At 40.2% G+C, this 23,263-nt stretch overlaps 1 protein-coding gene across 6 annotated transcripts in view; it reads right to left on the bottom strand.

Annotated features, from left to right (window-relative positions):
* Window positions 1–1,137: 1,137 nt before the first annotated feature.
* Window positions 1,138–23,263, bottom strand: part of CEP135 (centrosomal protein 135) — a 277,569-nt gene continuing 255,443 nt past the window's right edge. For 5 of the 6 annotated variants that reach the window (XR_011969605.1, XR_011969600.1, XR_011969601.1 and 2 more), the window contains 2 exons: window positions 19,611–19,751; window positions 1,138–1,516 (listed from right to left, as the gene is read on the bottom strand). The gene's annotated coding sequence lies outside the window, so the exon portion shown is untranslated. The remainder of the gene's footprint in view (window positions 1,517–19,610; window positions 19,752–23,263) is intronic. The other variant, XR_011969602.1, reaches the window with a different exon arrangement.

The following is a 23,263-nucleotide window of genomic DNA, read 5'->3' as shown; positions in this document are numbered from 1 at the left end:
GTTTATCATGGTTCAATTTATCACAGTACTCCTGGGGTGAAAGGAAAATGTTTACAAATGAAGATAATGACTTTCTATTGTACCTTTTGATGTTTTTTTAACTCTTAGCAGAAATTCAATTTCACAGAGTTGATTTACTGGAAAGGGGAGAGAGGGAGAGAGGGAGAGGGAGGAAGGGAGAGGGAGGGAGAGAGGGAGAGGGAGGGAAGGAGAGAGAGAGACAGAGAGACAGAGAGAGATAGGAAGAGGGAGGAGGTGGAAAGGGAGAGGGTGAAGGAGAGAGAAGTAAGTTCTGCGCTAACACAAAGAGAAAACATACTCTTGGAAATGTAAAATATATTCAAGGTCGATTTTCCATTTAGCTATATTACCAATTTTAACACATTTCCATTTCAATTATTTTCTTCTTTTGAAATAATGTACTTCAAAGCTGCACACAGAGAATAATTCTGAACAAGGTTGCTTCCTTAGACTATGTCCTTTTTCAATATCTCTGGTCTCATCTTTGTTTAAAAATTTCTTTTTTGTTGTTTTGAGATACCATCCTCCATGCTTTTAAAACTAATAATTCCACATTTCTCCTTTTAGATTTTCATGGAGCCTTCTTTTCAATATTTTAGCATCCTGACTTCTGGAATTTAGGTAGCCTCTGTTTCCCCATCTTTTCCTATTAAGCATTTTTCTATGAGAGGCAGCCTGGTGTTGTGGATAAAGAGCCAGACAAGAAGCCCGGGGTTCTAGGTTCTCCTCTGTGACCCTGGACAAAGTACTTAACCTTTTAGGACCCCAAGAAACTTTTTAAGACTGCAGATTTTGATTGATGGCCCATATTTTACACATGGTCATGTTTTACACATTTCCTATTACATCAATTTCTTCATAGTTCTCACACACAAAGTTATGCCTTAAAATTTCTCAGCATCTCCTAAACACCCTACTTTGAATTATTTTCTCTCAGAACATCTACATGACCCACATGGTTTTTGTTTGTTTCTGAGTGTTCAATGTATTCCCTCATTTTATTTTCTATTATCAATCTTTTTTGTCTTCTTTTTCATTACCCTGCTACTTTCCAAAGTTTCTTTTAAAGGACGATTATTTCTCCCACTGTGTTCTCAAATAGAGAAGACAGAAAACTTTTTTTAAAAAAATCTTATTTTTATTGAGATCTTTTTTTATATCATCTTAACTTTAGAATATATCCTTTCCCCTGCCCTACCCAGCAAGCCATGCTGTAACAAAAATTTGCTTAAAAAAGAAGTAGCACAATGAAACAAATCCACGTATCCCCCATGTTTGATGCATGCTGTATTATACACCCACAGTCTTCCATATCTTTGCAAAGTAGGGAAGGAGGTTCATTTTCTTGACTCTTCTCCAGAGCAAAGGTTGGTCATTAGAATAACACAATATTCACAGTTTCTTTCTTGTTTCTGTTTATACTCTTGTAGTCAACATGTATGTTGTTTTCCTGGTTCTGCTTATTTCACTCTGCGTAAGTTTCTTCTCCCTTTTCCTGATAAACATTAACAGAATCCTAATCATTGCATTATACCCATGAAAAGTTCTGTGCTTGTCACTTCATTTCTCTTTCACTGATGTGCTAGTGGTGAATTCACAATAGCTGTCTCTTAATGTTGTTTAACTTATTTTTCCCCAAGACAATTAAGAGTCAGCAAAGATCTGACCCATCAAGTGGGCCTTGGCAAGACATAACTATGCTTCATCCAAGAGTTTATAACTAAGGCGTGTTCAGTGGCAAAGACAACGCCTCCTTATCTTACCAAGGTTTTATTTTTGGCCCAGATTCTTCCAATTTCTTTGCCCCACCCTTATTTGTGTCCCTCCCCTCACATTTTATGAGGACATTCTATCATAATAATTCTCATTCTGTTTTTTCCTTTTCCTTCTCCTGCCTTACCCTTATTGCTCTTAAAAAAAAAAAAAAAGAAACAATTTGATGTAGTAGAAAAAGCATTTAAAATCAGAAGACTTGGGTTGGAGCCTTGGTCCTCCCACTTAGGTTGGGTAACTTATTATTTCTCTTGGACTCAGCTTCCTCATCTCTAAGATGACTTAATAATGCTTGCACTGTTTATATCACAGAATTTCTTTGAGAAAAGCATTTCATGAATTTACTGTATAAATGCAAATTATTTTTATCATTTTGGTCCACTCTGGAGCCTATCACCTCCAATTAATGAGTTCTCTTATTGAATGAGGGGAGAGAGCTAGCTTCCCTCTTAGCTCGGTTAATGTAATCACATAAAGTAAGGGGCCTATAACAGAGGTAATAAAGTTATTACTACCTGAGTTAACCTATGTTAAACTTACTGCAAAATCTTCTATGTTAAATTTACAATAAAACTCACTTCCATGTTATCCTCTTGTAGCAGCAAGGACCCTGGCATACGCAGGAGGGCCTGCTGTGCAGGTTATTGAATCTGCTTTTCTAAAAGGAAAGCAACTTTTGGGGGGTCAACCATCTACTTTAATTACATATACCAACACAGAAAATACAAGCAGAGGCATAAAGACCAACAGACAGGGCTTCTATCTGACCATAAGCAATACATACATCACAGATCAAGAGACAGATGCAGCTGTCTGACCATTACATACATACATAGTTACCAGAGAGAAGCACCAACATCTGGATTTTCAAAGGTGGGGAGGGAGGGGATGCTCCTTAATGGCTACCCAGAATCTCACCCAGCACAAGCACCTTCTTCCAAACCCCTAAAGCAAAACCTCACCTCACCATATGTATACATTTCAAAGCCACATTAATTAACAAAAGGTGTGGGCACTCCTACAAAAGAAGCCTCCCCAAACAAGCTACCCTTAATGGGCTCCAGGTGAGGCCTATTAATGGGCAGGGAAGATCTTTAACTCTAATTAACATTACACCTCTTAACCAAATGTGACTGACTTGTCTTTAACATACAGAACAATGGCAGGTGTCCACTGACTAGGCAAAGATTAGCTAGATCTCTAGCAGCCTTTAAAAAGTTAAGAATGTAATGAATGCATTGTGGGTAAAGTTGTGAACTGATCCAACCATTCTGGAAAGCAATTAGGAACTATGCCCAAAAGGGTATAAAACCCTTTGATCCAGCTATAACACTACTAGGCCTGTATCCCTAAGAGGTCATAAAAAAGGACCCACATGTACAAAAATATTTATAGCAGCTCTTTTTGTGGTGGCCAAGAATTGGAAACTGAGGGGATGCCCATCAACAAGGCAATGGCTGAACAAGTTGTGGTATATGAATGAAATGGAATACTACTGTTCCATAAGAAATGATGAGCAGGCAGATTTCAGAAAAACCTGGAAAGATTTATGTGAAACTGCTGCTGAGTGAAGTGAGCAGAGCCTTGTACTCAGCAGTAACAACATGGTGTGATGACTAACTTTGACAGACTTAGCTCTTCTCAGCAATGTATGGTCTAAGGCAATTCTAAAAGACTCATGATAGACAATGCTATCAGCATCCAGAGAAAGAACTGAAGTCTGAATGCAGATCGAAGTATACTATTTTCCCTTTTCTTGTTTCTTGTCATTTTTCCTTTTTTTTTTCACAATATGACTAATGTGGAAATATATTTAAAAAAATTAATTCTGCCAGCCCAGGAAGCACTGAAGGCTTTCTTCTTCACACCTCATAAAGGTATGCCATGGATCAAAGGTAACTTTATACTTAACCTATTACCTCTATTATCTGCCCATTATTTTCTGTGTCTATATCAATTAAGCTGTTTCCTGGTCTGTCACTGAGCTTGTGGAGCAGTGAGGGTAAGAAAAAGCTCTTTCCCTCTTACTATGTCATCAACAGCAAACTGTACTGACACTAATTTTGACACCCATTTTCCTTCTAGGGAAACTATTACCAATTCAAGGGACTGTCTGATATTTTTGTCTTATTCTTGTGACTTCTATCTTCCTAATTCTATAACCTTTTTATATAAATGTCAATATAATTTATTTTTTCATGTTGCTTATTGTTATTTTTAAAGACATTATTTATTTACTTATTGTTAATCTATGGAATAACAACAAGCATTTCCATGACATAGTATAGTAAAAAAAGATGATGCACATGAAATTGCAAATTATTATATATAATTTGCTATTCCTTTAAAATATATAGTAAAATTATCATGTACTTTTCATTTTCTTCTTCCCTCCCCTCACCCTAGAAATAGCTACCATTAGACACAAATATACATATATGTAAAATTATTCCACACATAATTCTATTTGTCAGTTCTTTCATGTTGCTTATTATTAATAATAATAACTGGCATTTAAATAGGGCCTTCAGGTTCACAAAGCACTTTACCTATGTTATCTTATTTAAATCTGACAATAATCCTGGGATACAGGCACCATTTTTATCCCTTTTTAAAGATGAGGGAACTGAGGCTGAGCAAAGTTAAGTGACGATCAGAGTCACACAATCATTAAATGTCTGAGGTGGGATTTGAACTTGGGACTTCCTGACTACAAATCCAGCCATCTTATCTACTAGTACAAGTGTTCTGTGTCCAGAGGAGCTGTTTCATAAATATGGTCGATCTGCAAACCACCGGATTATATTATTTTTTTAAAGACTGGGTCCCCTCACCCAGGCTAAAAATGCTATGGCCTCTGTAGGCAACCAGATGGCTTCAGGGTGATTGTGGAAGAGTCATCCTATTTGTGCCAGACACAGTGCTAAGTTCTGTGCGATACAAATGCAATGAATAAAATAACCCTTTCTCCCAAAGAACTTACATTTTAATGAAGGGGACAAATATTTTGTAATTATAATAAAAGTAGTTGGGGAGGGAGGGCACTAGCAAATGGGGGGGGGGGGTCAGGAAAGGCTTCATATGGAACATAGGGCTTGGTCTGTGTCTTAAAGAAAGTGAGAGATTCTATGAGGTTAAGGGGAGGAGGCCATGTACTGAAGATGTCTCATGCAAAGGTGTGGAGGTGGGGGTGGAATCCTTTGCATGAAGAAAAAGAGAACAGTTTGGCTAGATTGCAGAAAGTGGGAGGGGGAGTAATGGACAATGAAGCCGAAAAGATAGACTGAAGCAAATTTGTGAAGGACTTTAAAAGCTAAACAAAGCCTTTTTTTAAAAATTCTATATTTGATCCTAGCTGCAATAAGGTAGCTTCTGGTATTTATTATGTAGGGGAATGACAAAGTCAGATCATCAATTAGGGAGATTGGATGAAAAGGAAACTACTTGTACTCATATGAATCTGCAACTCTTCCAGTATGTATCATCTTGAATAGAGAGTTGCCTTGGAAAAGGCTCTAAAAGGTAGGGGACTTGTTGGGGTCAGAGATGACAGGACTTGAAGCCAGCATGGTGCTGACCGTGGTGCTGGCCTTCTACCAACTAAGTTACATTGTTTCATATCATTATTACTAAAGTTTGTAAAATACTTCCTAAGGCCCTTCCCATTTCCTATCAAACCTTATTTTAATTTAGTTCAAAAAGCTTTTTAAAAGAACACGGCTAGTACTGGAAGGGATAGAAGTTTGAGAGAAGAACCAGTTTTTGCTCTCATGGAGTCTAGAGGATATCGAAGGCTATAACACATGTGTGGACAATTAGAATCAGAATAATTCATAAGCATATATAAGGCACAGCCTTATGTGAGATCTAAAAGGGAAATGGCTATTCTCAACTGTATTTTAAGGTCGAGGAATTAGGAAAGGCTTCCTAGAGGAGGTGGCATTTGAAAAGGGATTTAAAGAATGTACAGGAATCTAGGGAGTGGGGATAGAGATGGTGGGTGGATATCCTTGGAATAGGAAGCTGTAGGAGCAAAGGCAGCTCACTGACTACCTCTATCCTCAAATTAATGAGGTTTAAAGAAGTGGGGGAGGGGAAGGAGTTGTTCACATGCTTAGTATCTGTCCAAATGAACCTAATTCAGAAAAAAAAAAAGTTGAAAGTATTTAGGTGAATTTTAGATTTGTCCAGATTAGTCTGTTCTGACAAAGGCAGGTCAAATCCCTTGGAAAGGTATTGTAAGCTCTTCTTGTTACCTGTGCATACCTGCCAGAAGTAATTTTTTTCAGTTAAATTGTTGTTCAGTGTCACTGTTTAAACTGTGTTCATGAGTGAACTAGTCTCAATGTTTAAAAGAAGCCAGGTCACCGAAAGGTAACTTAACAATTTCCCTATGAGGAGAGAGACTCTTCAGCCTACATTATTCAGGGCAGCAAGCACACCTCCCTGCACAACCAGCTGATTCATTAAAGAATGATGAGGCTTATCTTTCTTTGAATGCACAGTAGGCTCACATTCAGATACAGTTTAAAAGGTCTTGAAGAGTTTTCACAGGAGAAATTCCTAGTGGGGAGATCAGTTGCTCTCAAACATTCTGTAAACTGTATTTAGAAAAACATAGCTATCCACATAAACCTCTTGGGCTGAGACTCTGAGAGGTGATGGTATATGCTGATTCAGTGTAAGAAGGAAATTAAGCCAACAGCTTCCTGTGTTGTGGAGTTTCCCTATGCTATAAATGGCTTGAGAATCTAGGATGGAAAATTGGAGTCAGCAACCTTCTACATTTTGTACTTGACAGAGTAAACATATGGAACATGGCATAATGAACTCATCTACAACTAGATTTGAAATTGGAGGGGTAAAATTAGGAAGCTCTATACAAGAGGTGTCAAACAGTGAGCCTGCCACGTTTTGAGTACTGTCTGAAACAAATTAAAATGTAACTGGAAAATATTTAATGTAATAGAGAAAAATACAATCAAATATAGATATGTTAATTTGTGGTTTTCCAAATCAATATGCAGCCAATGAGAAACCTTATATATGGTTTAGTGGCCCTATTTCTGAGTGTGACAACAATGCTCTGCATTAGAAAGTGTGTGTATTCGTCCTTCATTGCCGAAGAAGACCATGCCATCAGAGAAATAATGGCATGACTTGCACTTGATTTTGTTTTGAGTGATGGAAGGCTGTGCAGATCACCAGCCTCACTTCTCCTCCAGAGTCATCTGAATCTAGTGACCAGATATCCATCAGGATGACTGGAGATGACACAGGATGAGGCAATTGGAGTTAAGTGACTTGCCCAAAGTCACACAGCTAATGAGTGTCAAGTGTCTGAGGTGAGATTTGAACTCAGGTCCTCCTGACTCCTGCACTGGTGCTCTATCCACTACACCACTTAGCTGCCCCATTAGAAAGTATAAGCCTCTTATTAAGCATCTAAGTGGTTCAATGGATTGGTTCTAGGATCAGGAAGACCTGACTTCAAATCTAGCCTCAGATACTTACTACCTGTGTGGCCATGAGCATATTAATCACTATCTGCCTCAGATTCCTCATCTGTAAAATGGAGATAATAACTGCACCTACCTCACAGGGTTACTGTAAGTCTCAAATGAGATAATATTTGTAAAGCTCTTAGGCACAGTGCCTGGTACACAGTAAATACTTGTTTTCTCCTTTTCTCTAAAATTATGTGATACAGGCAAACAATCAATTAACAAGTACTTACTAAAGGACTACTATGTGCTGGGTACTGTGCTATGCTACACTCTGGGGATTCAAGTATAAAGAATGCAACAATCCCCACAGTGAAAAAGGCACTGAATTTGGAGCGCTATACTCAGAGTCTCGGGACTGAAGTTAGAATCCTGGCTCTACCATTTATTCCCTGTGTGATCTTGGGCAACTCACTCACTGGGACTTGGTTTCCCCATGAAGACGAGAGAGACAGAGTAGATGGTTTCTAAGTTCCCTTTCAACTGTCCTCCTATTGGTTTTGAAAAAGGGCAGGGTTTTCCTTTTCTCCCTGCTGTCCTCCTATTGGACAGCATCACCACATGCAACAACATGAGGGAAGACAACATCAGAGGGATTCCAATGGTTCTCTAATGCAGGGTTCCCACCACTCCCAACTGTGGAGGATAAGGTCTGGGATTAAGAAATGGATGCATAATGAGAAATGCTTCCTTAGAGATATAGGAAGAAAACTGTAACATTTTCCTCTTCATCATCAAAAGTTCTGGTAGTAAGCCACCCTGGAGGGCTAATTACAGTGTGGCAGGTTATAATTTGAGTCCTCCCAAGCAAAAAATTAACAAAAGGTCTCTGCCTTTTGTTAACTGCAAAATCTACACCTCAGCCTCCCTTGGTACTTCTTTGAAGTAGATGTTTCTTAACTTGAATCCTGTTCACTTTTCCTTTCCTTTTCTTTCATCTTCGTCAAACATAATTTTTCAAAGTTTTTTTTATGTATTTTGTTTTTACATTACGAATATTTAAAGATCACTCCCACCTTGTGAGAGGCCTTTTGTAACCAAGTTGACAGTTAAGTAAAACTAATAATACAATAATCTCATCTGAAAATGCCTACAACTATTTAAATGTTGTGTTTATGAATATGATGGAGGCCTATTGTGTTGTAAGAAATGAGCCAAGAGAAGCTTTCATAAAGACATGGGAAAAACATATACGAACTGATGCGGAGTGAAGAGAGCAGAACCAGATGAAAAATTTACATGAGAACATCAATACTAGGAAAAGAAACACTTCTGAGTGTTTCATAAAGTGTTTGCATAGGAAAATAAGCACTCCCCATGGCAGACTAGTACCATAGGATCATTAACCTTCAATCAGGCAAGTTAAGCCCTCGCAGCAGTGTGTATTTGCTCAACTCTTACAGGGTTTGGATCAAACTTGCTCTGGAAACTCTTCATCTAGTAATACAATTACATATCAGATTAGATTTGGAGGCTGTCATGGCAGAATACATTGTTGATTCATATTAAGCTTGTGATAAACTAAAAACCTTAGCTTTTTTTTTCAGGTAAACTGCTGTTTAATCACATTTCCGCATCTCGTACATTTTTTTTTACCTCAATTCAAAAGAATTTTATATTTATTCCAATTAAATTTCATCTTGTAAAATTTAGCCCATTTTCTGGGTTAAGATTTTTTTGGGGACCTGATTCTGTCACTCAGTGAATTAAATATATCCCTCCCAGCTCTATGGCATCCACAAATTTGAGAAGTCTATGTCTTTTTTTTGGCAGTCCTATCGCACTTGTCTCAAGTGTGACTTGTTGCAGTCAATTCCAACTCCCTAAATCGCTGTACATAGAAATGTGGTGATTTGTGGCATTTCAGGGATCTCTGATCATACTTGACACTGACCCAAAAGACCAGTTGGTCTTTTGGCGGCTGAGTCCTTGGTTCTGTGGGAGCTTTTATAGAGAGCTAATTATGAATCTAACTGGTATATAAAAAGTGTGAAAGAGAATGACCTTTGATTTTAATATTTCCATTTTCAAATGTTTCTTAAGCATCTACCATGTTCAAGGCACCGTGCAAGGCATGGAGGATAGCAGGTGTGAGTGTGTGTGGGGAGCTTAAGGGGGGGAATAAATGCATGCACAAATCAAAAGGACTGATAGAAGGTGATAAGAACAAAGGAGGGTGTGGTCTCTAAGTGCTATAAGAAACAGGAGGGAGAGAAATCACTTTCAGCCCGAGACCAAAAAAGGCTCTATGTAGGGGGTGTCACCTGAAAGAACCCAGAAGGCAGAGAAGTGGAGACCAGGACAAAAACCTGCACAAACGCTTGGAGGGTATTGCTCAGTCAAAGGGTCTAGGTAGCTTAAGAACTCTTTGGGCATCATTCCAGGTTGCGCTCCAAAATGACTGGATCCGTTCACAAACTTGTTGTATATTTAAAAGGAACAACAAATTATAAGACTTCCCAGATTCTTAATAAGCAGCAAGTTTTAATTCAGCTATAAACAGATGAAGCAATTATGAAGCACTTACTATGTGCTGGGCTCCATGTTATCTTAGCTGCCTATTTTTTCACCAGTTTCAAACAATAGTGTGTATTTCATTCTAGCATGAGGCTCTTACATCCCAGAGACCTGACAGATGCCTCTCTAGCTACCTCTTTCTGTCATAAACAGATACAGCCAAACCAACCCACCTTTGGCTGTCATGAAGTCTACCTAACTCTCCCCTAAAGAAAATTAGTCCCCAGAGACGGACTCAAGTGAAGGTTCTACTTACTGTATCACAATATGTTTTTTAAAAATACACTTTAGAACTTGGCTTCTCATTTCTAGGAGAAATAAAATCTCCCCACACCTTCGGATGGTAAAAGATGAAATATAACTACGGTAATGTGAAGGTAGTATTTGTTCTGTGAAAGGAGAGCGTAGGTAGGTTGAGTAGCTTGAACTGCGGATAATATTTTGAGTTGTCAGTGTTAATGGGAATAAAAATGAGTAAGTGAATGGCTCTCAAAAATGTCAACATCCCTCTAGTAAGTGGAAGAAGCTGAGTTTTTCTTGCTAAGCCTGAGAATACATAGTTTACAAGGGAATCATGTAAAGGGCTGACTTTTTACATGTTGCTAAAATTATTTCCCAGGAAGAAACTACACTATTGTTTCCCATAGATTTTCCTGGGTATCTGGAGGCAGAAGCAAATCCTCCTCTTGGCAGAAGGGGTGTACACTCATTGTCACTGAGAGGCGCAGTAAATATAGTCCATGAAGCTGAGGGGCTCTTTTCTTTCTGTCCACAATTCAACGAGGGAAAATGAAAAGGTATATAAACAGCTGTCTGGATGTGAAGAGGTAGATTGCAGTTTCACCACAAGGGACAGAACACAATGTGCCAAAAGCTCCTCTAGGTGACACAGTGGACAGAGCACCAGGCCCAGAGACATGAAGAGTTAAGTTCAAATCCAACACCAGAAATTTACTGTGTCACCCTAAACAGGTCACTTAACCTCTACCTCAGTTTGCTCACCTATAAAATGGGAATAATACTAGGATGTACCTCACAAGTTGTTGTGCGGATCAAATGAGAATGTTTATAAAGCTTTTAACAGTGCTCGACATATAGGAGGTGCTTAATAAATGTGTGTTCCCTTTCTCCTCTCACCTGACTGGATCTCACAACTGGTTGTCTGAACCAAGGCGAAGGTGGTGGTGCCTAATCAGGCAATCCAGCCATCCTTGCTGCCCTGGCCCTGATTTTTTGTCATTATTGTTCCATTGTGTCCAAGTCTCTGTGACCCCATTTGGGGTTTTCTTGGCAAAGATATTGGAGTTGTTTGCCATTTCATTATCCAGTTCATTTTACAGATAAGGAAACTGAGGCAGACAGGTTTGTAACTTGCCCAGGGTCACACAGCTAGTAAGTGTCTGAGACTGAATTTGAACTCAAAATGATGTGTCTTCCTGACTCCAGGCCCAGTGGTCTATCCACTGAGCCACCTACTGTACCCTTGTTTGATAGGCCTCCTTTTCGATTTGCTCAATTTCATTCACGGCTTTCTACTTTTAGAGCACTTTTACACTCATATTGCTTGTCTCTCTTAATAACTCTGTGAGGCAATGTGCACTCCCATTTTACAGATGAATAAACTGAAGCACGGCTGGATTAAGTGACCAGGGTTACACTGCTCTGCAAGCTGTAAGACTTGAACTCAGTACTCTTCCAATGATACCACAATGCCTTGATGGACCAAAAATGCTTGAATGCTTTTCTGAATACTTAAAAAAAATTTTTTTCTCTCTAAGTCAGCCTGAGAGGCTCATTGTTAGAAAGATCTGGATTCGAGTTTCACCTGTGACACATATAGACTGTGTATATGTATGTATATATAGATACACACACATGCATATATATATATATAGACTGTATATATATATATACACATATATAGACTGTATATATATATATATATATACACACACACACACATATATAGACTGTATATATGTGTGTGTGTGTGTGTGTGTGTGTGTGTGTGTGTGTGTGTGTGTATACAAGTCTCTGTGAGGTGTGATGGCTAGAGTCCTGAACCTGAGTTGGGAATACTTGAGTTTGAATCCTTCCTCAGTCACCATTACTAGCTAGGTGACCCTGGGCTAGTTACATAACTTATGTCAGGCTCAGTTTCCTCTTCTCTAAGATGGGAATCATGATAGTGCCCACCTCACAAAGCTTTTGTAGAGATCAAATAACACATGTGTAAAGCCCTTGGCAAACCTTAATGAGCCATATTGATGCTGGAGATTCTTCTTAAGGTCTCAGAACCCTCAGATCATGCTCTGAGGTGAGAAACTGCAGGAAATCACAGATTGGGACATAAAATAAAATAAGTCAATAGGATGCAAACAAACCAAAGTATCCCCTGCCTGCAGGAATTTCAGGTTTTCTTAATCCCTTCCTCTTAGAATTCTCTCAGAGCTCAGACTAAGAGCAGTAACACATGGGAGCCTCTTTGGACAACTGCAGCCAAAGCTGGCAAATGAATTCCTGGCTTTAATTTAGCCAATTTAACCTGGAAGCTGGTTTGAACAGAAGGCAGAGATTTTAGCCATGGGGGTGGGGAATTTTTTTATTGTTTGATTTCTCTAGTATTTAGGCTTTAGAAGAAAGAAAGTTTCTGTATAGTTTAAGGCCTAGCTTCATGAAGATTTGGGGTCCTTTAAGATAGAAAAGGCCTTGTTTCTCTCCCAAGGAGCATCCTCATCAGCTCTGTGACCAGAGTTCTTTGGGGGTTTAAGCAGAAGCCTCTTTGTTGTCACCTTCTGGAAGACACGCCTGAAGGCTGCCTGCCTAATCTTAGCCCAGAGCTACTAGGGAATGATATCAGTCATTTTCTGGGTCAGAGCAGGTGACAGAAGGCCAAGGACTCCAGGGAGATTTCTAAATCAGGTTCATCTGGTTTTAGCCAGCACCACATCTGGTCCTGGACAAAACAGTCTTTGTTGTGCCATCCTTTGTGATGTGTTGATTAGGATCCTAGGCCAAGACAAGGAAGGAAGCTCAGGAGAATCCTTCAGTCTAAAGCCAGGGTTGGGAAACCTTTGGGCTCCAGGCCACACGCAGCTCTCTAGGTCCTCAACTGCGGCCCTTTGTCTGAATCCAAAGTTCACAGAACGAAGAAGATGTGTTCTTAGACTAGCCTGTGGACACCTTGGGCAGAGATACAGTAAGATGCTGGACAGGTCAGTTTCAGTGGAGGACTAGGAGATGGAGAGGTACAAATAGAAAAAAAGAAAAAGCCCTGCAGCAACAAGCCCTGGGTGATGTGCTGTCCAGGAACTAGTCACCGTAAGGCTTCCCTTCTGGACCCTCAGTTACAGCTTTATCTCTCCAGGCTTCCACCTAATCATCTGTGAAATGACTTCTGTAGAAAAAGTGTGGTCTGTGGACCCCTATGGGTCCATGAGGTCAAGACTATTTTCATAATAACGTTGTTATTCAACGATTTCAAGTGTGTCTGACTCTCTATGACCCCATTTGGGATTTTCTTGGCAAAAATACTGAAGTGGTTTGCCATTTCTTTCTCTAGCTCATTTTCCAGATCAGGAAACTGAAGCAAACAGGGTTAAGTGACTTGCCCAGGGTCACATATCTAGTATCTGAGGTCAAATTTGAACTCAGGGCTTCTTGACTCCAGGCTCAGCACTCTATTCAGTGTACCACCTAGCTGCCCTATTTTATAATAATACTAAGATATTTTATTTTCTAATATGGTAAATATTGATAGAAAAAAATACATATCAACAAAAGCTCTTTGGAAGATCTTCAATAATTTATAAATTGATCTGAGACCAAAAGAGTTTTGAGAACTGCTGTTGTAGAGCATATAGACTTTTGCAGGTTCTTGACTCATACCCTGAAGAAAAGCAGTCATTTTTCTGTCCTGTCCGGAACATTGAGGCAGCTGGTAGAACACAGGACAGAGGTGGTAAGGGCAACAGTGAACAGATTATCCTGGCCACTGAAATGCCACCAGCCTAAAGCTGCTCCTTCGTAAATACTAAACAACCACACCTCAGCCATCATGCAGAAAGGGCTCTGAAAGGTTGAATCAAACAAAAAGTCGGTTACTGAATTTAATTCCCAGGTTCCAACCTTCAGACCAGGCTGCTCTTTCATCTAGCTGCCACAAAAGCCTTGATCTCAAATTCCAGTCCTGTCAAAACCAAGTTTGCCATCCTGTTCCTCGTTTCTCTGCCAGCTTCATCTCCAGTGTTCCATCTGGCAGATGGGGAGAGGAGTCCCATTTCAGCCCTCCACTATCTCCTTCCAAAAGCACTCCCCAGGAGTCGGGGCTATGTTTTATTAGCAGAGGGTAGGGTGGAGGGAACAGGTTACCTCCAAGAAATGATGCCTAAGAAAACTAGTCCTCAAATTTTCATCTTTCACACAGCTGGTATTCTGTCCGACTCCCTTGAGAAAGATTATGCTTTGTTTTTCATGATCGCAAGATATGCTTCCTCTACCCTGATGCCAAAATATCAATTATAGTTTTACTGGGTGATGAAATGAACTGGCGTTCTAAAGCCACTGGACCATGAGGTGAAAAGAGGGTGGGATGAGACAGCCTGAGGCACCGCGCTGAGTGTCAGGACAAATACTGGGTCAGGTCAGCAACGAGAGATACACCAACTTTTCATTCCTCAAGATCCTTGGAAAATAGGATCACAATTTTTTCTTTCAATTTAGTATTTTATTTTCCCCCACTTACATGTTGAAACAATTTTAGCATTCTTTTTTCAAGTTTGAATTCCAAATTCTCTCTGTCCCTCCCTACCCTCCTCCTCCCATTGAGACAGCAAACAACTTGACATACGTTACGCATGTGGAGTCATGCACAACACATTTCCATGTAAGTCAACGCATCTCAATGTGGAACTGTTCTTCTCAGGGAGAGGAACTTATTCTTGGCCAAAAGAAAAATGGCAGTCCTGAACAGGTGTCCCTGCAGAAACTCTAATTAGAGAGAGTTGTCAGGAACTCGATGTATCATCTGAGGTTCTTCAAGTGTAACAATAAGAAAAGATTGAAAAATAAATGAACTGGAACCCTGGACAGCAAAATGAATGACATATGGCTGTTTCCGGCTCCTTGCCAGGACAACCTCCCACTTCTGGGAAACTGGGAGAATTTTGTTTGCCTGCATTTTATTCATTTTCTAGCTGTGGTGGTGTGGGTGAGCTTATCTGTATCCAGAGGCTAAAAGGCTTTGAATTAGTCTTTAACACAAAAACTGGAGGAACCTTTGCGAAAAATGACTGGCCCCAAAATGTTTGGAAACTCAGCCAAGGGGCAGCAAGGAAAGAAGAGCCATTGACTTGAAATCACAGCCCCAGATTAAGATCCTGGCTCCGTTCCTCATTACCTGTGTGACTTCTGACAAGTTACTAAACATCTCTGGGCTTCAATGTTCTCACCTCTAAAAAAAAAAAAGGGTGGGGGCAGCCTGACAGGCAACAGTCAGAGAGGTGGTGCAGTAGATAGAGTGCCGGGTCTAAAGTCAGGAATTCTGAGTTCAAATCTGACCTTAAGACACTTAGTAGCTATGTGATTCTGGGCAAATCACTTAACCCTGTCTGCCTCAGTTTCCTCATTAGCAGAACTGAGCTGGACAGGGAAATGGCAAATCGCTCCAGTATCTCTGCCAAGAAAACCCCAAATGCGGTCATGAAGAGTTGGACACAACTGAAAAATGAACAAAACTGAGAGGCCATAAGAGAAGGAGTAGAAAGACCTGAGTTCAAATCTTACCTCTGATACTGGTTAGTTTTGTGACCCTGACCACCAATTCAGTTCATCTCTCTGGCTTCCTTTTCATCACCTGTAAAACGCTGACCTCCAAGGTCCTTTCCAGCTCTGCATTCTATCCTAACACTGGTTACTATTTCATCAGTGTCCTACGTTGGAGATTCGGATGAGGAGAAAAAGAGCAAACCCACGATCCTGCGGCACTTACTGACTCTCTTGTCTACATGTCTCAGCATGCTACAACAGTGAATTAAATAGTGGAGGATTTGATAATTTACAATCTATGAGAGACAGCATTCCTTCCTTGAAAAAAAACCGTGTTGTAGTAGAAAGAATACTGGATTTGGCATAAAGAGAGATCTAGACTCTAATCTGCCTCGGACACCTATTAGTTGCAAGACCATGAGCAAATAAGTCACCAACCTGTAGAATGGGGATAATAATACCTGGAGCACTTAACATCACAGAGTTTGTAGGGCTCAAATGAGACAGAACATTGCAAACTTTAACACAAAAAATATAAATAAGCATAAAAAGCAGTATATGTGCCTCTCTCCATATAGATGTATATACCTATTTATGTGTATATGTGTATAATAATAATAGCTAGCATTTATAAAGCTCTCTAAGGTTTGCAAAATGCTTTATAGGAAACTGAGGCAAATCAAGGTTAAATGACTTGCCTAAGGTCCCACAGCCAGTAAGTATCTGAGGTAGGATTTAAATTCCTAACTTGAAGTCCAACATTCTATCCACTGTGCCGTGTAGCAGCTCTAAAAATAATTGCTACGATTTATATTTAAGGTTTGCAAAATACTTTATCTCATTTTATCCTTATGAAAACCCATTTTAAGGATGAGAAAACTGGGTCAGGGAGATTAAGTGTCTTGCCTGGAGTCACACAACTAATAAGTCTAAGGCTAGATTTGAATCCTGACTTCAAGTCAGGAGGCTCTATCCACTGCACCACCTAGCTAGCGCTACCTTTGCATAGATGTGTGCGGGCGCACACACACACACACACACACACACACACAAGCATACACACACACACCCTGTGATTTCACTAGTGTACTCCCAAGGAAGAAACTCCCTCCATCAAAGAAGACTGACAACTTGTTTCTAACAGAACAGAGAGCTTCCTGGGACACCATGGGGCTAAGCAATTTGCCCATGTGTCATACAGCTAGTATGTGTCTTGAACAGGATCTGAACCCAGTCTTTTTGACTTCAAGGTAAGTAATCCTCCATCTTCTACTACCACCCTGCCTCTCCGACTGCTACATAAATATAAGTTCTCTTTCTTCCACAAATGTTTCCTAAGTACTCTGGGACGGCAGGGAATAGAAAGATGGGAAAATAGGGATACTTCGGGAGTGAGTTATGGGAATGTGGAATTCACATGGAAATATCTTCATTAGGAAGGGAAGGATTCAGGGAGGAGGAAGGAGGCAGTGGCATTGAAGGAGGTAGGACCTCCTGGAGTGAGCAGCCATGAAAAATACTCCAAAGGGGCATTCATCCTTGGAAATTCTCCTCTTATGTTCCGAGAATACAAATGGAATACAAGTACATGATTAGGGTGCTAAAAAGCTACAGTAAAAAGGAACGAGAAATTAATGGCGCAAAAAGAAGAGGCTACAACACAAATGATACTGGGAATAGGGAGAACTTTTAGACCGTAGGGGAAGAAGGCTTTTGCTTATTTGCAGGTTTTTTTCAAGGACTACAGGAAGGAAATTATGTCAATGAGTAAAATAAAAAAGGGGTGAGGGGGCAGAGAAAGAGGCTTAAAAGACAAATAGGAACTCAGTAAGAAATGAAGAGAAAATCCAAGAGCCTGAGGCATCATGTTTAGAACAGAGATGAAAAGATCTGGGAAGTCACAGGAAAATACAAAGTTTGCTGAGTAACAATAATAGAGAGTTAGGGAGGTCATTGCTTTGTTTTGTGGCTCACCCTTTGATCTCGAAGAGAATCAGTGACTTCAGGAGGGTGATATCTTGACTTACAAGTAAACTGGACTGAAGTGAGGCAGGGTTGTGCAAAGAGTCAGGGGATGTTAATCAAAGGTACTGCTAAGCAACTGATTTCCCACAGCTCAGGCAATGAAAGGTAAGGGACAGGAAATGGAGGCAATTTTAAAGTATAAGAAAAGGTCTATATTTTGTACCCTTTACAAAGTGCTAAGATGTGCCCTGATCAGAACTGGTGCAACTCCAAGGACTGCCCAGCCAAGAGTTGGTTTGTGCTCTGACAGCCCTTTAAAAATCTAAACACCCTCTATAAGTGGGAGAGCTCTGAAGAGTATGATTTTGGAAGGGGGGATGGCCTCTATGAGTCAAGCGGGCGGTCCAGGAAGCACAGCTGAACCACTTGCCCTGCCAGACCCCAGGAAAGGATACCACAACCCTGTAGTACCAAAGGTGTCAGTTTCTTGGGTCTCATTGGGAGCACCTCTCTGCTTATTGCACTCTGTATCTGTGTCCTCTCTTACTACTGATAACATGTTTAGCTGCGGAAAAGGGTGCTCCAGGTTTGCAGAGGAAATATTTTGTCATTATTGCCCTTGTTTCAAGCCAACTAGATTCTCTGGCTAACTAAAGGCAAATGAACTTGTTGGGGCTTGGTTGAAAGACTGTGAGCTAAGAGTTTTGAGTTAAGCTCCAGAGATAACCTCCCCTATGGTTAGCTCCTCCTCCCACCAAGGATCCAAGCAGGGTGCATGAGTTAGGGAGGAATGTCCCAAAGAGGATGCTATTCAACAACCAAACTCAAAGGAGAGACTGAGGTAGGGACAATAGATTCATGTACCTGGGACTGAATTGGGTTACCTCCATCCGTTCTTCTTTGATAAACAGATCATTCAGCTCCCAGCCATCATTGGTAGGTAATATAGTATTTACTCCCTGGCTCTTGCCAGCCTGTGACCTCAATTACTGCTCTCTACCCCATTACACAGAAGTCAAACTCTCAACAAAGCCCTAGCTGAGACTCACAGTTCAACAAGTAACTAGATACACTCCATATTTAAAATAATTCCTTAAAAATACATTAAGAAGATTAAAAATGTTAAATGTTTGTCAAACCTCCCAGTCCTACAACACACCAAATGACTCAGACAGTGTTATATATATATATATATATATATATATATATATATATATATATACATATATCTTTTTCTGTGTTGTGTGAGATGAGACCATGTGGCCTTGGAACAAAATGTTCTACAAAAATCATGGCACTATTTCCCTGGAAAATTCCTCAGAGAGCGAAAAGGCATCTGTCCCCTATCTTTTTTATGGCATGGGATGACGTATCATATATTTATACTGAGGTTTAGGCAAGGTATAAAATGGTCCCTTTTCCCCCATAGACTGAAACATGGTACATTCTGGCAAGAAGTGCTAACTAATTACAAGCCTCCTCAGAGGACGTGTGCCTTAGATGTGGCCTGTTCCTGAGTCTGGGGAAGGACCTCCACACCTGTGATTACTGCTTCAGCCGCAGATGCCACCGTCAGGGCTCCACCCTCAGCTCTGCTTACTTTCCTCTAATCTAGACGCTGATTCTCATTTAGCTGAACAGCTAGCTGTCCAGCATCAGGAGGGAGGCTGTAGTTTTGTCCCAGAGGACAGAGAGAAGAGTTAGTCCTTCAACATCCATTCATTATTATCTATATTATTATTCACAGCTTAAGAATTGCCAAGATTAGCTTGACTTCCCAAGGCTATTAATCTTTCTTTGAGATTTTTAGAAGATAAAAGTCCTGATCATTACTAGTCATCCAGAAGTGTTGAGAATCTAAATCTTGTCATTCTCTGAAATGCCACCACCCATGTCTCCTCTGAATTCTGGTTATTCCATATGTTACACCAACAACGAAGAAAGATGAAATAGACTCAAGAATCAGTCATGTGGAGAGGGAAGCAAATGCCAGGCTTGGAGAAATCTTTATCTACACTAGACACCTCCCTCTTACCCCTCGCCCCCAGCCCCCAAATGGTTTACCTTTTCCTCAAGAGCCAGGCAGCCTTCTTATTGTCATCCACACACCTCTGCACCAAAGTTTTACTTCTGAAAATGGGAATTACCAGCTCTGGGGTCAAGAAACTGGGAGCACGAACAATGTTTTCTTCTTCTTTTGTACTGCTGAGAAAAAAACAAACAGAAAAGTTAATCTCTTCAGTCTTTCTTAAGGAAAGCCTTCAAGAAGAATCTTATTCCTCTCTCATGATAAAAACCAAATAATACCACTATTAATTGCAGAACACCATTTCCAGGATATCAGACAGAGGTCCTTTAGAATTTCAACCAAGTTAGATGTAGAAAACAGGACAGCCACAGCACAAAGTAATTTTTACTCATCAACCTGTGTCTGTTCTGTGCATTTGTTAAATGAAAAGATAAATTCTGCTACCTGGTTTATAAAAATCTCTACATGTGTACTTCTAATTCAATAAACCAATGTTGATTAAGCACCTACTGTGCAAAGATCACTGCGTAAAAAGTGCTAGAATGAGGAAGAGCTGTACCATTAAAAAAGCATTAGCCCTAGAATTGTATAACTTGGGTTTTGAATCTCATCCCCCAAAATTTCTACCAGTGTGATGTTGGGCAAATAACAACCTTCTTGTGCCTCAGTTTTCCCATCTAGAAAATAAAGGGCATTGTACTAGATGGTCTCTGAGATACTTTACAATGCTAGATGTATGATCCTATGAGCCAAAGTTTAAATAAGACATGATCCTTGCCCTCACAGGGCTGATGATCTAGTAAAGGGATATGGTATCTCCAGTCGTCCTGATGAATATCAGGCCGCTGGACCCAGATGACTCAGGAGAAGAAAGTGAGGTTGGTGACCTTGCACAGCCCTCCCTCACTCAAATCAAAGTCAACTGCAAGTCATGTCATCATCTTGATGTCATGGTCTTTTTTGAGAATGAAGGACAAGCACAACAACAATAGTTTACAGAAATACTTTAAGGAATTTGGTTTTTTAAAAATTTTTCTATTTTTCAATCAACAAACATTTATTTTCTTCCTTTCATTCCCTAGTTCCTCTTCCTCTCCCTTTTAATTTAGCTAGGCTAGTTGTTGGAAGGAAGACAGATTGCTACACTCCAAACTCTAAACCCTTCTGGCTTGGTAGAATCTGCCAGGCACCATATTCCGCTGGTATAAAAGGGCTGACATTTCCTCTTCCCCTCCCTCCCCACCCTTCTCTCTCTCCTCTTTTTTAACCTTCCCTCAGAATTGAACTCAATATTCCTGATGAGGTCTGATGAGGACAAGAATTCAGCCAGACTATCACCTTCCCTTATTCTTGGAAGTCATATACCTTTTAAATCATATTACTTTTTTTGGGTTGCTACATTGAACTGCTGATTCGTATTTAACTTCCAGTCCACTGAAACACCCAGATCCTTTTTTCATAACAGTTTCTGTCTCTTTGTGCTTCTACATCTTATATTTGTAAAGTGTTTTTGTACCTAAATGAAAGACTACATTTATCCTTGGTGAATTTTTTCTTATTCTATTCAGCCAAATGCTTTATTCTGTCAAGATCCTTTTGGATCCAGATTCTGTCAACCACTTTGTTAGTTATTTTCCTAGCTTGGTATCGCCTTCAGATGTGATAAGTATATCATCTATGTCTTATCCAAGTCACTAATAAAAATATTAAGTAGTCCTGAGCCAACCACAGATCCCTGGGGTCATTCATTAGAGAACATTTGACCCACTGACATTGAACCATTAGCTATTACTCTTTGAATCTGGTCATCCAACTCATTCTGAATCCCAATTGTGTTATCCAGGGGTGGTGAACCTGCGGCCTCAAGGCCACATGTGGCCCTCTAGATCCTCAACTGAGGTCCTTTGAATCCAAGCTTCACAGAATAAATCCCCTTAATAAAAGGATTTGTTCTGTAGAATGTGGACTCAGTCAAAAGGCTGCAACCAAGGATCTAAAGGCTACCTGTGGCCTTGAGGCTTCAGGTTCTGCACTCCTGGATCTATCTCCATTTTTCCCATGAGAATGGTATGAGACACTATATCAAAAACTGCATTAAAATGTAGGTAAACTACAGCTATAAGAGTCCCTTCACTGACCAGTTTAGTTATCCTGTTTAGAAAAAGAACAGAACTGTGTTATCACCTGGTCCTGATGACATCACGCTGTTTCTTTCTAAATGGCATTGTCTCTTCCAGATGTTCACCGAGCTTTTCTTTAATGAGCCATTCTAGAAGGCTGGTTTGGGTGAACCATAGAAAGAAGGGCTATATACTAATGCTGGAAAAGTACACTTGAGTCACATTGTGAAGGGTTTAAATGCTGGACAGATGAGTCTGGATTTGATTCTAGAACCAACAGGGAGCCACTGGAACTTTTTAACCAAAAGACTGACATGCTCAAACCTGCTTTGGTTTGTTATTTACTGCTTTAAGATTACTGCTACGGCAGCTGGCTAGGGAGGCAGGGAGTGTGAGTTAGAAGACCAGCTATCCAGATGCAAAGGAATGAAGATGAAGGCCTGAACAAGGCCACGAGCCAAGTGAGTGGACCAAGGGAAGAGATGTTACCTCACTTGTTTGCTTTTTTCCTCATTAGCTGACCTGCCACCTGGTCCAGAAGCCAAGCTCTGGAGGACTTCACTTTTTAGCGCACAGAAATGCCTTTATAGGAATCTACCATCTTGATTGATGGTGTCTTTGGCTACCCACTGTAAGTCCCATCTCCAGATGCAAAATGAGGGGGTAAATATTTTATGTTTGAATATCTGAATATAGTACATGTTATTTCCCCTGGTAGAATGTGAGTTCCTTGGTTGTCGCTGTTTGTCCTTTGCTCTACAAGAAGGCCAATGACATTAGGAGGGTGACGTCTTGACTTATAAGTGAATTGGATTTAAGTGAGGCAGGGCTGTGCAAAGTCATCAGCCTCACTCTCTCCTCCAGAGCCATCATAATCCAGTGGCAATACACAGGCAGGATGATGAGTTCCTTGAGGGGCAGGACCGTTTCACATTGTCTGTGTACCTCCAGCACATGGCTGGTGCTTATTAATTATCTGTTTATTGATTCTCACATTCTTGACTAAAGCATGAGTTAACAATAGCTAGCATTTATACAGCACTTACTATATACTCTGGGACAAAAAATACTTTAAAAATACTATCTCATTGGATCCTTACAATAGCCCTGTAGGGTAGGTGCAATTATTGTCCCCATTTTACAGTTGAGGAAACTGAGGTCAACAGAGGTAAAATGACTTATCCAAGATCTCACAGCTAGTAAGTGTCTGAAGGTGGATTTGAACACAAGTCTTCCTGACTCCAGGACCGCTGCTCATACACTATTCCACCTAGCTGCCTCCAGTTTTATTGTCCTAAAAAACTATGTTGCTCTAATGAGGTCATTTCTTTATTCCAAATGCTTTGGTAGCTCTTCATTACTTACTTAATAAAAGCTTAAACCCCTAAACTTGACAAGCAGAATATAAAAAATCTGGCTTCATCCTGCATATTTAAGCTTATTTCATATTCCTCCCTACCTCCTCTCCGGCCATCTCCTCTTCTATCTCTGCAATTGTGTTCATTCCTGGAATGGAGTCTCCTCCACAATTCAATTCAATTCATCAAACACTTATTAAATGTCTATTA

Source organism: Notamacropus eugenii, chromosome 6 (assembly GCF_028372415.1).
Source record: "Notamacropus eugenii isolate mMacEug1 chromosome 6, mMacEug1.pri_v2, whole genome shotgun sequence".
Classification (NCBI taxonomy): Eukaryota; Metazoa; Chordata; class Mammalia; order Diprotodontia; family Macropodidae; genus Notamacropus; species Notamacropus eugenii.
The sequence above is the reverse complement of the archived record's forward strand: the minus strand, read 5'-3'. Positions and strand labels throughout refer to the sequence as shown.